Source organism: Bos indicus, chromosome 9 (assembly GCF_029378745.1).
Source record: "Bos indicus isolate NIAB-ARS_2022 breed Sahiwal x Tharparkar chromosome 9, NIAB-ARS_B.indTharparkar_mat_pri_1.0, whole genome shotgun sequence".
Taxonomy (NCBI): domain Eukaryota; kingdom Metazoa; phylum Chordata; class Mammalia; order Artiodactyla; family Bovidae; genus Bos; species Bos indicus.
The window spans coordinates 41,744,682-41,759,165 of NC_091768.1; the positions used below are offsets into that span (position 1 = coordinate 41,744,682).

Sequence of the window (14,484 nt, forward strand, 5' to 3'; positions counted from 1 at the left end):
AGACGAACCTTTGTTGGCAAAGTAATGGCTCTGCTTTTGAATATGCTATCTAGGTTGGTCATAACCTCCCTTCCAAGGAGTAAGCATCTTTTAATTTCATGGCTGCAATCACCATCTGCATCCAGATTTTGGAGCCCAGAAAAATAAAGTCTGACACTGTTTCCACTGTTTCCCCATCTATTTCCCATGAAGTTGTGGGACCAGATGCCATGATCTTTGTTTTCTGAATGTTGAGCTTTAAGCCAACTTTTTCACTCTCCACTTTCACTTTCATCAAGAGGTTTTTTAGTTCCTCTTCACTTTCTGCCATAAGGGTGGTGTCATCTGCATATCTGAGGTTATTGATATTTCTCCTGGCAATCTTGATTCCAGCTTGTGTTTCTTCCAGCCCAGCGTTTCTCATGATGTACTCTGCATGTAAGTTAAATAAACAGGGTAACTTGGCTAAAATACTTTCTCTTTTTTATCCAAAGATTATTTAGAAGTGTATCACTTAGTGGTGCTGTGAAAACTGGACAGCTATATGTAAAAGAATGAAATTAGAACGTTCTCTAACACTATATGCAAAAATAAACTCAAAATGGATTAAACACCTAAATGTAAGACTGGATACTATAAAACTCCTCGAGGAAAACAGACAGGACACTCTGTCATAAATCAGAGTAATATTTTTTTGGATCCATCTCCTAGAGTAATGGAAACAAATACAAACAAATGGTTCCTAATTAAACTTAAAAGCTTTTGTACAGCAAAGGAGACCATAAACAAAACAAAAAGACAATCTATGCAATGGAAGAAAATATTTGCAAACAATGCAACTGACAAAGGATTAATTTCCAAAATATACTGTTCAGTTGCTAAGTTGTGTCTCACTCTTTGTGACCCCATGGACCCCAAGCATGCCAGGCTTTCTGTCCTTCACCATCTCCTGGAGTTTGCTCAGATTCATGTCCATTGAGTCAGTGATGCCACCCAACCATCTCACTCTCTGATGCCCCTTTTTCCTTCTGCCTTCAATCTTTCCCAGAATCATGGTCTTTTCCAATAAGTATGCTTTTGCATCAGGTGTCAAAGCACTGGAGGCCAAAATATATAAACAGTTCAAAAAGCTCAATATCAAAAAAACAAATAACCCAATCAAAAAATGTGTGTGTGTGCATTAGTCACTCAGTTGTGTCTGACTCTTTGATCCCCTGTCCATGGAATTCTCCAGGCAAGAATACTGGAGTGTGTTGCCATTCCCTTCTCCAGGGGATCTTCCCCACCCAGTGATCGAACCCAGGTCTTCTTCATTGCAGGCAGATTCTTTATCATCTGAGCCATCAGGGAAGATCTAAATAAACAAAAAAATGGGCAGATCTATACGGACATTTCTCCAAAGAAAACATACAAATGGTCAACAGGCATATGAAAAGATGATCAACATCACTAATTTCAGTCAGAGAAATGCAAACCAAAACCCCCATGAGATATCATCTCACAACAGTCAGAATGGCCATTACAGTGAGTCCTCTACATACAAAACTTCAAGTTGTGAACTGTCAAAGATGAGAACATGTGTTTACATGTCCAATCACATAAGTTAGTCCACATGTCTGGCATACATTGTCACATGCCTACATCCTCTATAAGTGGTCGTGCTTTTGTGTACTTTGCTGTACAGTACTGTATATAATACAGTATCTTTATTTCAATATCAGGATGTCTGGAAGCAAGAATAAAAGCAGCAGTGATGTAGATGGTGCTGCTAAGAAGTGCCAGCTGTTATACTGTACTATTGTACTTTTCAAGGTTCTGTACTGTAAGATTGAAATGTTTTCTTAATTTTTTTGTGTTTGATTTTTATGTAGTATTTGTGTAAAAAGTATTATAAACCTATTACAGTATAGTACTACATAGCCAGCTGTGCTATGTGGGTACCTAGGTTAACTTAACTAACAAATTGGACTAATGAATGCACTCTGGGAATGGAACGCTTTCATATATAGGGGACTTACCATATTAAAATGTCTACAAATATTATAATGAGTGCTGAAGATGATGGGGAGAAAGGGAACCTTCTTACATTGTTGCTGGGAATGTAAATAGGTGAGATCATTATAGAAAACAGTTTTGGAGGTTTCTTAAAACAATAGAGTTACCATATGACCCAGCAATTCCACTTCTGAGCATATACCCAAAAAAAACCTCTAATTCAAAAATATACATGCACCCCAATGTTCATTACAGCACTATATGCAACAGCGAAGACACGGAAAGTGAAAGTGAAAGTCACTCAGTCATGTCCCACTCTTTGGCACCCCATGGACTATACAGTCCATGGAACTCTCCAGGCCAGACTACTGGAGTGGGTAGCTGTTCCCTTCTCCAGGGGATCTTCTTAAGCCAGGGATCAAACCCAGGTCTCCCACAGTGCTGGCAGATTCTTTACCAGTTGAGCCACCAGGGAAACCCAAGAATACTGGAGTGGATAGCTTATCCCTTCTCCAGTGGATCTGCCCGACTCAGGAATTGAACCGGGTCTCCTGAACTGCAGGCATAATCTTTACCAGCTGAGCTACCAGGAAAGGCCCTAAGACATGGAAGCAATCTAAATATCCATTGACAGATGAATAGGTAAATATGTGTCTGTGTACACACACACAATGGAATATTCCTTTTTGCATCTTCTTGATTCCTTCTGGGATTCTTTTCTTTCTACCTGAAAAACTGTTTAGTTTTTTTTCTTTGGTGTCTGTTCCGTGAAGTTGCTCAGCCGTGTCCGACTCTTTGCGATCCCATAAACTGTAGCCTACCAGGCTCCTCCATCCATGGAATTTTCCAGGCAAGAGTACTGCCATTTCCTTCTCCAGGGGATCTTCCTGACCCGGGGATTGAACCCAGGTCTCCCGCATTTCAGGCAGACGCTTTACCATCTGAGCTACCAGGGAAGCCCTGGTGTCTGTTCAGTTCAGTCACTCAGTTGCATCCGACTCTTTGCGACCCCATGAATCGCAGCACTCCAGGCCTCCCTGTCCATCACCATCTCCTGGAGTTCAGTCAGACTCACGTCCATTGAGTCAGTGATGCCATCCAGCCATCTCATCCTCTGTCATCCCCTTCTCCTCTTGCCCCCAATCCCTCCCAGCATCAGAGTCTTTTCCAATGAGTCAACTCTTCGCATGAGGTGGCCAAAGTACTAGAGTTTCAGCTTTAGCATCATTCCTTCCAAAGAAATCCCAGGGCTGATCTCCTTCAGAATGGACTGGTTGGATCTCCTTGCAGTCCAAGGGACTCTCAAGAGTCTTCTCCAACACCACAGTTAAAAAGCATCAATTCTTTGGCGCTCAGCTTTCTTCACAGTCCAACTCTCACATCCATACATGACCACTGGAAAAACCATAGCCTTGACTAGACGGACCTTTGTTGGTGTCTGTTAGCTAGCTATAAATCATCTCAGTTTTTTGTTTGGCTGGAAATGATTTATTTCACTTTTGAATAATATCTGGACATAGAATTCTGGGTTAGCAGTTATTTTCTTTTAACTTTTTAAAGATGTCATTTTATTATTTTGACTTTCAAAGTTTTGGTTGAAAATTATGTCTCTATATTTTCTTTAGAAAATTTCCTTATTGTGTCTTTATTTTCTTGGGCTCAAAAATCATGGCAGTCATGAAATTAAAAGACGCTTGCTCCTTGGAAGAAAAGCTATGACAAACCTAGACAGCGTATTAAAAAGAAGAGACATCATTTTGCCAAAAAAGGTCCATATAGTCAAAGCTACAGTTTTTCCAGTAGTCATGTATAGATGTGAGAGTTGGACCATAAAGAAGGGTGAGTGCCAAAGAACTGATGCTTTTGAACTGTGGTGTTGGGGAAGACTCTTTCTTGAGAGTCCCTTGGACTGCAAGGAGATCCAACCAGTCAATCGTAAAGGAAATCAAGCCTGAATATTCATTGGAAGGACTGATGGTGAAGCTGAAACTCTAATACTTTGGCCACCTGATGCAAAGAACTGACTCATTAGAAAAGACCCTGATGCTGGGAAAGATGAAAGGTGGGAGGAGAAGGGGATGACAGAGGATGAGATGGTTGGATGGGATCACCGACTCAACAGACATGAGTTTGAGCAAGCTCCTGGAGATGGTAAAGGACAGGGAGGCCTGGCATACTGCAGTCCATGGGGCCGCAAAGAGTTGGATATGACTGAGCAGCTGAACACCCCCAAGTGTTACTCTAAGCAAAGTATAGCTTTGTTGTTGTTGTTTATTTTGTTTTTTAACATAGGCCGCTTCTATAGTTTCTTCTTTGGTTGTTTTCACTATTTTACTATAACGTGCCCGGTGATTACTTTCTTTGTACTTGCCTGCTTAAGGCTTGTAGCACTTTCAGAATCTATGACTTCATGTTTTTTGGGTCAGTTTTTAAATCCTTATTTTCTCTTCAAATCATTTATGCTACATTGTCTCTCTCTTTTTCTTCCAGACTCTAATTACACAAAGTTTACACTGGCTTTCATATATATCGTAGGCTCTTTTTATAAATGTTTTATCTTGTTATTATAGTGACATCTGCATATTTTCTTCTGGCTTATATTCAAATTTATGAATCATCTTCAGTTGTGTGTAATCTGCTTTTAAATTCTTCCATTGAGTTTTTAATTTCAGTCCTAGAATTTTTATTTGATTATTTTTAAAAGAGATTCAACATCAGATCAGATTACTCGCTCAGTCATGTCCGACTCTTTGTGACCCCATGAATCGCAGCACGCCAGGCCTCCCCGCCCATCACCAACTCCCGGAGTTCACTGAGACTCACATACATTGAGTCAGTGATGTCATCCAGCCATCTCATCCTCTGTCGTCCCCTTCTCCTCTTGCCCCCAATCCCTCCCAGCATCAGAGTCTTTTCCAATGAGTCAACTCTTCGCATGAGGTGGCCAAAGGACTGGAATTTCAGCTTTAGCATCATTCCTTCCAAAGAAATCCCAGGGCTGATCTCCTTCAGAATGGACTGGTTGGATCTCCTTGCAGTCCAAGGGACTCTCAAGAGTCTTCTCCAACACCACAGTTCAAAAGCATCAATTTTATATGTTTGAATTATATCTTTTTTCTTAGTTTTCAGTTATTTGGTTCTATCTTCTGGCATGACTGTTTTTTAAATGTATATACTGTGCATGAAAAATTGTAATGATAACTTGAGGCTCTGGATGGTGTTAGCTTCCTCCAAAGAGGATCTACTTGTTTCTGGAAAGCAGATAGCTGGGGGAATATATCCTTAATCAAATCTGATTGAATTTATTCAGATCTGAATTTCAGTCTCTGTGAGTACTAGTCTGTTTTCAGGCTAGCTTTACTACCAGGGTATAGACCTTCCAGGTTTCTAGCTGAAAGAGTGGGGCATTTACTAGAACACCTCCTTTTGGAAAGACTTAAATCCCAATTTTTGTTTCCTTAGGCCTTTGAAATTGCCAACAACCCTGCTCAGCATCTCTGTACTTATTCAAAATTGCAAATACTTTATGGAGAAATCAGCTGTATATTAAGCTACTCACTGCTTTGTGTTTCATTTTTCTCTACACCTTTGACCTTGTCTTAGTTGCTTTCCAGTGCTTCCAAACAGATAATTCTGAGTTTGTTTTTTTTTTTTTAATCTAGGTTTTTTCTTGTTCTCACATGGAGGACTGGTCTGCTATTGGGTTGGCCACACAAACTGTTCAGGTTTTTCTATAAGATGTTATGGAAAAACATGAATGAATCTTTTTGCCAACCCAATATAAGTCTGTAATGTCTGGAAGCAGAAGTCTCCCCCTAAGGAATCTGTAAATAGTACTGCTCTATTTTATCAACCTTGGTCCTGCCCTTTAGGAACCTTTGCTTTAAAACTCAATCTCAGTTGCTAAAAAAAAAAAACAAAAAACAACTCAGGATAACAAAAATAATTGACACCTTGGATATTGAGTATTATTTTTCAAATAATATGTTATAATGTCAACAATAATAATAATCAACAATTACTGAATGTTTACTCTGGATTAGGAAGTGTCCTAGGACCTTACATGCAGTAATTTATTAAATGAAAGACAGTGAAATTCTTAATTTAGGGTCCTGTAGTGTATAGGGAGGGCTTGTACTATTCTCATCTACTGGATTCCTCATTTAAGAGGCAGCCTCAGGGGACTTCCCTGGTGGTCCACTGGCTGGGACTCTGCATTCCCAACTCAGGGGACCTGGATTGATCCCTAATCAGGGAACTAGATCCCACATACTGCCAGGAAGAGTTCACTTGCCACAACTAAAAAATCCTACATGTCAGCCACAACAAAGATTGAAGATCCCACATGCCACAGCTAAGACTCAGTGCAGCCAAATAAATAATTAAAAAGAAGAAGAAGAAGAAGTAGCCTCAGGAGTGCTATGGGAGGGGCAGGAAGAGTTGGAAAACATAGGAGTTTCTGTGACTTCATGGGTGAGCATAAGTTTAATCCAACAGCAATGGTGCTTCCAAGGCTGGTATCTAGATCTTTTTAGAGACATCACAGGTCTCAGCTTCCTCTCACCTATGCCTTCCAGAAACACCAAGGTTGAGATGGCCTTAGATTGATCACAAACAGATTGAGACAGGCTGGGACCCAGGGCCCTTTGACCTAGGACTTGCACCTGGACAAACGTTTCCTCAAGCAACAAACTATATGGGACTAACAACAGCCGTGCGTGTACATCTGGGGCAAATTATGGACACAAGACTCACAAAGACCAAGAACCCAACTGCCACTTTGAAAAGCTGGGAGCAAAAGCAGCGTACTGAGCATACCCCATGCACACACCACACCAAATAGTAGGCAAACCACCTAAGTTATACCTCGGGCCTGATCCCTGGACACACCGCTACCTTACCCCAAAAGGTACCAGTGCATCCCCTCCCCGACCCTGTCAGGAAGCAAGGAAGGTAATGTGTTACTTGACTTCACTCCCCTCCACTGCAGCAGCAGCCCCAGTAAAGCCTTGCCTCAATTTCCTGTCTGGCCTCTTAACAACTCCTATTGACTAGCGAAGGCCAAGAACCCTGTCAGTAACAAGATGATGCCTCCCCACCCTGGTGGTTGAGAAGTGCTCCACCATAGAGCTCAGGGACCTCCCATCAAACTCTCCCCAGTAAAGTATTAAACACCAATTATTTAGCTCTTATTGTGAATTAACATGTCATTTCACCCAAACGCATTTGCGAGTCGTTTGAGCCTTACCTTTACCCGATTCTGTCGCCACGAAAGCCAAGGAACAGCACCGTGAAGGGGGCCTGGTGGACAGCCATCTTAGGAGTCAGAAGACCCCTGTCCCCGCTTCCGGTCTCATTAGCTGTGTGGTTTTAGGTAATTTATTTTTCCTTTGTTGTCCTCAACATCCTCATTAAAGAGGTCTCTAAAATCCCTTCCAGCTCTAAAACCTCTTATCTACAAAAAGTAGATCCCAGAAATCACCCTCAGGCACCTACACTCAACCCAATCCCAACCTGACCCAGGAAGCTTTCAACAGGACCCGTGTGCCCTCTCACCTGCCCTCCCTACCCCCACCCTTCCCATCCCCTCCCCCTCCAGCAGGGCCCCACCCCCACCCCGCCCCCCACCCCCGCCCATCCCGAGCCAGGCTCCCAGGGTGCTGGTAAAGTGGGCCCAGCCTCACTGGTTGCCCCTCTTCTCCCCTCCTCTCCAGATCCCTGTTTCCTGTCTGGCAGATTTACGATGCAGTTCAAAGAAGGAAGGATGATATAACGCTTTCCTGCTCCCTCCCTCTCCCAACCGACTTAGGCTAACTGGCTGGGGGCCAAGCGGTTTGTTTTCCGCAGCCTTGAGTTTGTAAAAATACTCCAGGCCCCAACCTCCCGCCTGTGACATGGCGTCAGCTCCCAAACCCACCGGTCAGGCCTTCGCTTGTGGGCGGGAAGGAGGCGGCCCTGCGCTGGGCTGGAGTCTAATTAAGTGCTGAGCAAATAAACCATGGGCTTCAATTTTAGCTCTGAAAATAGCTAGGGCCCAGGATTCCTCTCTCTGGCCTGAGCTGTGAGGCTGGTCCCACCACACTGACCTCCCTGGCCTGAGCAGTGGGGTTTGTGAGGAGGGACTGAGAGGAGAGGGGTCTGAGGAGCCCATGAAGGCCCATGGGCACAAAGCCATGGGGGACGTCGACTTCAGGGAGAGGGAGACTCCAGCCTGGGGGTGGGCTACCCAGGCCCTGCCTTTGCACTGTGCGGACCGCCTGCCTGCAGGACGCCCAGGAGTTCTGGGTCCCACTGACTGCCTCTCCGAGCCCCATGTGGCTAAGAATGCTAAGCTCTGGCCAACACTGAGGTAATTCTCTAGGCAGATCATAGAATACACATCACAGTTTCATGCATAGTCAAGCCTCTTGGGCAATGAGGACGAGGAAAAACATCAACAAATGAATATGTGAAAATAAAAGCTTCTGCGAGTCAACTGAATGTATCACTGGCTCAGTTAGACTGGCTCCTGAGCATCTTCTGGTCCACCCTGCCTGGAAGGAGAGAGGGTGGCCTGCTGAGGGGGCGGGCAGGGACAACTAACCACCCCACTCCAGGTGAACAAGAGGGTGGGCCGTGAGAACCAGGGCACATCCACAGGGTCACTGGCTTTGCCTTCTGGGCACCTCCTCCGTCCTTCATCCCATCCCAGCTCTTCTCACGCCATGCCCTCGTCGGCTGTCCATCTGCTGATTAGACAGTGGATAGACTATCTCCTCCCCTCCCCCACTACGGAGGCACCTGGCTTGAGGGCTTTTGTTCCTTTTCAGCCTCCCTTCTGCAACACCTGGGACTGAATTGGCTTTGTATTGGCATGGAGCCCTCGGACCTCAGCATCAAAGAGGCAGGGCGTGAAGCCACAATCAAGAACAAGCAAAGTGAGCGCAGGGACTTTGCTTATTTGGATGGTGTCTGCATGTCTGGATGACCCACAGGGAAGCAGACCTCCAGTGCCAACAGCGGCTGTGAAGACAAGTCACAAGTGCCTCAGACTAAGCCAGTACCCTCTGCTTCTGCGGAATCGTTGGAAGAAAAGGGAAGGAGAAACTCAAAGGAAATCAAACTGCAAGGGCAGAAGTGCAGGCTCTTACCTGGCACTCCTCGGTGAGGGCTTTTCCAGCAAGACAAAATGCCGAGCAGATATCTGGGGGACACAGGCCCCTTCAGCTCACTCTTGCAGATGCCTTCAGAGGTCCTGCTTCTCTTCAAACACTTTCAGTCACTCCATGAGCATGTTTGAAGCAGCTCCCACGGCCGCATGTGGCCGTGCAGCAGGGGCACAGCCAGCCACATGAGTAACGACAAGACGGTCAAGTGTGTGACCAGTGCTGCACGGAGGAGGGGACCGGGGGGCCGAGGGAAGACGGCACAGGCACCCACGGCCGCCTGGCAGCCAAGGAAGGCTTCCCCGAGAGGCTGAGGGTGCCCAGGCCTTCTCCAGGCCTGTCTGCTGCTCTTTCCCCCACTTCTCCACTAAGGGCCTGGTCAGGGGCCGGGGCCATGGGAGACAGACCGGCAGTCAGAGGACACTCTTCATTCAACAGGGACCTGTCGCTACCCTGGTCTCCCCTTTCCTGCTCGGAGGAGCCTCCTCCGGCCTAGTTGTTCCTAACTCAGCCCCCTCTCCTGGTGGAGCCTGAGGCCAGAAAGCAGGCAACGCTGATAATAATAATAGTAATAATAATGGTAATGCGGAGAAGGGGGTAGGGAGGGGAGTGGTGGAGGAGAAAGGCCGCTTTACCTCAAACCCCACCCTGCGGGTTAAGTGTCTCCACCCCCAGCCATGCTTGTGGAGAAGGCAGCTCCGTGTGGCCAGACCACAGAGTCCCCATTTGGAAGATCCCCTTTCCTAACCACCCTGGCCCAACATCAGTAGCAATATTGCCCCACAAGGAGCAGCGAGCCATTTACTGCAAAAATCACCAGCGTCAGGGCTCAAACACCAAGTTCAGACACGAAGAACTCCCCCTCTGGAGCATAAAACCAAGTTCAGAATGAAGAAAAACAAAATTTCCAGCCCGAGTTTCCTCTGAGGAGACACCCTCGGCGCCCCTCCTCACAGCTGCAAGGCCTCCTTCCCGGGCTGGGCCCTCATTAGGAGCTAATGGGCCCCAGCTGTGCCAGCTTCCAGACTCCTCCTTAACCCCTTGGTTTCCTCCGTCACTGCCAGAGGAAAATGAGGCCTTGGAATTTCCGTGCAGGGTTGAGAGCAGAGGGCACCCGCTGCACAGAGTTAGTGGTGTGCACCTTCTATGGTTCCTCCTAAGAAACCAAATAATTAACAGGTACTACTATTTGTGGGGTGCCTCGTACGCCTTTGTGCTGTGCTCAGTCATTTCAGTCAGGTACGACTCTTTGTAACCCTATGGATTAGACCCTATGGATTAGACTGTAGCCTACCAGGCTCCTCTGTCCATGGGATTCACAGGCAAGGACACTGGAGTGGGTTGCCATGCCCTCCTCCAGGGGATCTTCCCGACTCAGGGATCAAACCTGGGTTTCCTGCATTGCAGGCGGATTCTTTTCCATTGAGCCACCAGGAAAGCCCTCGTATGCCTTACCCACTAGGATTATTAGCTCCTCCGGGCTCTCTCATCTTTGCAGACACAGTAGGGGGGGTAGGAATTATTGCACCCATCTTATGGATGAGAACATTGAGGCCAGCAAAGAGACGTGATTCAAACCCCTTCTGTTGTCTTTCTGACCACCTTATCGCTTGCTCTGAGCAAGAGTTGGTTCTCCAATGTGCAGATGAAAGAGATAAAGGCCACTCTCACGTTGTCCATCTGTAGAGGTGGTAAAACTCTAAAGCCAGAGAACACTGAGTTGAGAATCTGAAGAACCAGGTTTTCTCCCCAACCGAGGGCCTTTGTTGACTCTGGACAAATACCAGCTTCCTTGAGCTCCCACAACCTTATCTTCAAAATAATGCAAGTGAAAATACTTGCCTTTCTTCCTCGTGGGCCTGTTGGAAGATCAAATAGATCCAGTTGGGCAAAAGCACTGTAAGCTGTAGGGAAGAAGGATGATGACCTTGGAGGACCTCCCCCCAACCCCCAACATTTGTGAGAAATAGACTCCGAGGCATTCCGTCAGAAGCTGTTACTTTTATGATTTTGGAGGACCAGAGGTTTATTATAATGACAAACTTTAAGTCCTCCCTGGCTGAACCTAGTCTCTTAAAAAGGTGAACCCTGTTTGAGCCACTGTCTGACTCACCACCTATCCCCTCTTACCACATGGCCACTATATCAGATTTTTCCTCTCCCATGGAAAACAATCAGTTAATTAAGATAATTGGGTTTATCACCAAAACCCAGAAATGTCTTTCAGTTGGGGAAAGGATAAATGACTCTGGTACATTCATATAAGCAACGAAAGGTGTGAAATACTGATCATAAATACTTTATGCCAAGTGAAAGAGGCCTAACTCCAAAGGCTGTGTATTGTATGATTCCACACAAGTGACATTCTGGGGGAGGCAGAACTACAGAGATGGGACCAGACCAGGGGTCACCAGGGGTAAGTGCTCAGGAAGGGTTTGACCAGAAGGGTGCAGGGAGCACAGAGGAGTTCCTGCTGGGGCAATAGAACTATTTTGTATCTTGATTATGATGGTGGCTACAGGACTCAAAGCACTTGTTAAAACCCACAGAACTGTGTACACAAAAGAGTGGATTTTACTGTAGATAAGTTAAGACAGGTTATTAAAAATTAAAAACTAAGCCACTGAGATTTTTTACAAAAGGATCATTGAGAAAGCAGAGCAGTTTAGCGGGGAGTCCAGTGGTAGAGTGCACTGTAGTACCATGCTCTGTAGTACACAGCGAGGGCCAGGGTGGTGTCGAGGGGTCGGGCCATGGGTTCTTTACCTCAAACTGGTAGCAGTGGCCTGGGGACGGTACTAAGAGTCCAGGATCCCGCCCTCAGCTGATATGATTCCCCGGATCTAGGGTGAACCTGGGGGTCCCATCCTGAACAAGTTTCCCAGGTTATTTCGGTTCAGGCAGTTAACAGCCCTGACTTAGAGGCCCACTATTAGGCCTGTCTTCATTATTTGAGAACTAAATTCTTGTGTGAGCGGGTCCCTTTATGCTTTTGTGTTTCTGCCATAAAGTCAGGACGGTTCACCAGTCTCCTGCTCTAAGGGATCTGACGTGGGAGGTCACGCAGGGACGTCGTGGGGTTGCCCCACGCTGTAACCTGCATTCAGTGGCAGGAGGCTCGGCCTCTGGGGCCTGCAGCCTGAACGTCTTTCCCCACAATCTGCCGTCTTAGGATTTCCCTCACCTCTTGGCAAGTGGTGGCTTTCACCTTAAGAGGATGCTGTTAGGATGGAAATGTGTTACTCTGAAATGCTTTGAGTTTTCTCACAGAAAGAAATCCCAAGTCAGAGGCATGCTCTTCTGGGATGACCAGAATTCTGAGCTCTAGAACCATTCACACAGAAGACAGGAGGCGAACCTGGATCAAGTCCCCATTCTATCACTGACCACTTGTGTGATTCTGGACAAGTCATTTCATTTCTCTGAATCTCAAATACTTATATTCAAAGTCCTCAGGGGTAAAGCAGAGCTGATAAGTGTACTTTGCCGGGAAATGATGGGGTTGAAAGATGCATGCTGAGGCATTTAGAGGAGAAGAGTTGTGATGGCTGAATATTCAGAAGATTTGGTAAAAAGAAACACACACATGCACACACACACAAACACCTGATATATAATATATAAAGCAAATGTGGCATATGTTAGGCATTGCTGAATCTAAGTGACACTTAGTGGGTCACAAAAGTGTGGGTAATCACTTTTTCAAGTTTTCTGTATGTTTTTACATTTTTATAATGAAATCAGGAAGAAGAGATGGCATGTGTCAGACGGTCAGCACAGTGCCTGTCACTCAGTAGGTCCCAGCAGCTTGGAGAGCAGCCGGGGCTGAGGCTGGCAGGGTGGAGGGTAGGAGGGCAAGAGAAGGAGGAAGGCCTAGCGAAGGCTTGCCCACTGCAGGAAGAGCCTGGGGAGAGAAGGAAGCCAGGTAGTGCCCCATCTCAGTGAGGGTGTGGGTGTGAGAACCTCACTTTGTCCCACTCCAGAGAATCAGGAGAGGCTCTGCCATGCTCCTTTTCATTTCCTCAGGATCTGAGAAGAGCTGATAGCACGTGTTCATGTGCTTCAGGCCCCCGTGGTTGAGGTCCTTTGGGTCTCTGGAGATATATATATATATACATATATATATATTTTTTCAATTTACAGGCACTCTGAGCCCCCATCCTATATAAATGTCCCGCTCAACAGCTGTCCTGAGCACCAGAGTGGAAATGAACAAGGTACCAATAACAGAGCGGGTCAGCCAAGCCACAAAGGCAGCCTGTGGACCGGGCAGCCTATCCTTGTCCCCTGCCATTCCCGTCAGCCACGGGTGCCCACCCTAGACCACAGCTGGGCCTCTTGGGTCTTCCAGATCCAGTGACGTGAGTCCAACCTGGTCGAAGAGGACACATTTGCTTCCTGTTGCTGCTGTGACAAGTCAACACAAGCTTAGTGGCTTAAAATAACACCATTTTATTATCTTGATGATTCTGAAGGTTAGAAGCCCAGGTTGGGTTTCATGAGTAGAAGTCAAGCAGAGCTGCATTCCTTCTGGAGATGCTAGATGAGAATCTGCTTTCTTGCCTTTTTCAGCTTCTGGAGGCTGCCCTCATTCCTTGACTGGTGGCCCTTCCGGCCCTTCCTCCATCTTCAAAGCCAGAGGAGTCTTCCTCAGAACACTGTCTCTCTGGTTCCAACTCTTCTGTCTCCCTCTACTCCATGTAAGAACACTTGTGATTACATTAGGCAGATAATCTTCTTCTTCTGAAATTTGTTAATTAGCAACCTAAATTCTCCCTTGCCATATAATCTAAGACAGTCACAGTTTCCAGGCACTGGGACACGGACATCTTTCGTTGTTGTTGTTCAGTCACTCAGCCATATCCGACTCTTTGCGACCCCACGGACTGCAGCACGCCAGGCTTCCCTGTCCTTCATTGTCTCCCAGAATTTGCTTAAACTCATGTCCATTGGGCCGGTGATGCCATCCAACCATCTCATCCTCTTTCGCCCTCTTCTCCTCCTGCCCTCAATCTTTCCTAGCATCCAAATCTTTTCCAATGAGTTGGCTCTTCAAACCAGGTGACCAAGTATTGGAGCTTCAGCTTCAGCATCAGTCCTTCCAATGGATATTCAGGCTTGATTTCCATTAGGATTGACTGGATTGATCTCTGCTGTCCAAGGGACTCTCAAGAGTCTTCTCCAACACCATAGTTCAAAAGCATCAATTCTTTGGCACTCAGCCTTCTTTATGGTCCAACTCTCACATCCATACATGACTACTGGAAAAACCATAGCTTTGAGTAGACGAACCTTGGTTGGCAAAATGATGTTGCTGCTTTTTAATATGCTGTCCAGATTTGTCATAGGTTTCCTTCCAAGGAGC

The 14,484-nt window shown here is 46.1% G+C and overlaps 1 non-coding gene across 1 annotated transcript; it reads right to left on the reverse strand.

The window, feature by feature from the left end:
- Window positions 1-2,857: 2,857 nt before the first annotated feature.
- On the reverse strand, window positions 2,858-2,930 carry TRNAF-GAA (transfer RNA phenylalanine (anticodon GAA)). Its single transcript has one exon. It is a non-coding gene; the product is annotated as a tRNA-Phe (tRNA).
- Between the last annotated feature and the right edge of the window lie 11,554 nt (window positions 2,931-14,484).